The following is a 2,130-nucleotide window of genomic DNA, read 5'->3' as shown; positions in this document are numbered from 1 at the left end:
AACAGGAAGCAGAGATATGTCACAGAGCAGGGAGAGCATGGGAGCTGGCCTGGCCCCTCCTCAGACCCCAGAGGTCAAGTATAGCCCTAGGGGAGTCTCTAGGCAGCCCTGGGATGGGGGGTCTCTCTCCTTGTACCCATGTTACAGATGATAAAACTGAGGTCTCCTGAAGAGAATGCTGCAAAGCCATCTTGCCAGCTCAGGCATTATATTGTGGTCCCAGCCGCTCCCACCACTTTGCCAGTCTGTCCACCACATTTTCTAAACTCCAATCCTCCTGTGTCTCCCAATGCCCACTACATCAACCCCAAGCTCTTTTCCTGGTATTTAAGGCCCTTCCAAGATACCACCCCCACGCACCACCACACAGCTTTTCAGGCTTATTCTTTGTTATTCCGCTTCCCTCTAAACAAACCCTGGCCTCAGCCCCAGAAGTGGGGACACACTATACTTTCATTTTATTTCTCAGGCTTTTGCACATGCATATCCCTCTGCATGGTGCTCTCTCCCTCTTTCTGCTCCCAGGAGACTCTTATTCATCCATCGATCCCCAGCTCAGAAGTTGCCTCTTCTGGTTTAAACATAGGGCACCTTCAGTGAGATGGAGATCCTATGGTCAAAAAGAAAAGTAAATAAATCTTTACTTTTCCTCAGTAGACTTGGTATGCGCAGTGGTATCGGTGCAGCAATTCTGACACAGTTGCGTGAGTATCGTGGGAAAGAGCATAAATGGATAAATACGGTGATATTTTTCTCTCTGGGAAAGAGAGGAAACATAAAACTGGAAGGGGAAACTAAGGAAGAACCTTGTGGGAATTGGACAGATAAGTATGAAGTGAGACTATGTTTTTTCTGTTAAAAAGAGTTTTTCCTCCTTTATTTATATCAATATGGTTATATCATGCTTTCATATTTTAGTTAATGGATTACAATCCATTACTATCATCATTTCTTTTCAATGCTTAAATTGTCCCAGATTTGGCCAACGAGACCCACTTCAAGCTGCTTCCTTGTCTTTCTGACAAGTTTCCATCATTCACTGAATACTTTTTATCTTTCTGACAATATATTCTAGGCTCATCCAGGACTTTTCTACCCCAGCCCTGAATCAGCCATCTCTCCAAGGAGATAGAAGATGGCATTTTAAGTAGAGAATGGTGTTTAGAAACCAGGATTTAGCTGCTGTTTGGTGAGCTTATTGTTATGGAAGTGTCATTCCTTCTAGACCCTCTCTGCAGACAGAGCTAGAAAAAATATATATATATACACTCACTATATATACATATGTATACTCTTATATAAATATACTCATTTTACACATAAACTCATTATATAAGTAATATATACATAAATTCATATATACAAACTGTATGTATGTATGTATATAATGAGTTTTTAGAAATATATTTCCTAGTAAACAGAATATGTCCATATTTCTATATTTATTTCTATGCATGTCTGTATAATTATAGCTAGTAGATTAAAAAGCCATGAACTCAATCAGATATGAATTAATGAATGCAGGCGAAGGGTATACGTGTGTCACTATACTTTTCTTACAGATTTTCTGAAGGTCTGAAATTTTTCTATATATAAAGTTGAGAAGATATATGTGAATCTGCAGTTATCTCAAAATAAAAGGTTTAGTTCCCCCCCAAAAAAGTTGAAAGGAAAAAAGAGGAAGTCGACAGAAACTTGTCACTGGTCCTGGAGCCCCAAGATGGCCAGGCAGGTGGAGCTGCCCAGACTTTGATTTGGTCCCATCCCAGAGCAGGCCACATGGTCTTTCCTTGCAGCCCCTCCTTGTCTTCTGTCTGCCCCAGACCTCAGGTGACAGGATGTTATAAGATGTTTCTTTCCGGCTCAGTTTCAGTGAGGTTTCAAAACCTCAGAATGATGCAATCAGATTTGGGATCCACCCCACCCCAAATCTGAGGCACTTGGAGGCAAGGGTGCAGAGGGTTCCCTTTATGAAGCTGAGCATGTGTCCTCTGGGGCTTGTGGGCCAGGTGGGTGGTTTATTCTATGTTTTTCAAACTACTTATTCTGTGCCAATTTATGCACAAAAAGGTGAGTATAGCTCTCCCCAGGGCCTATGGCTAGTAAGTGGCAGGGCAGGGGTTCAAATCC

Source organism: Pteropus vampyrus, unplaced genomic scaffold (assembly GCF_000151845.1).
Source record: "Pteropus vampyrus isolate Shadow unplaced genomic scaffold, Pvam_2.0 Scaffold44, whole genome shotgun sequence".
Taxonomy (NCBI): Eukaryota; Metazoa; Chordata; class Mammalia; order Chiroptera; family Pteropodidae; genus Pteropus; species Pteropus vampyrus.
Note: the sequence above shows the minus strand (reverse complement) of the source record.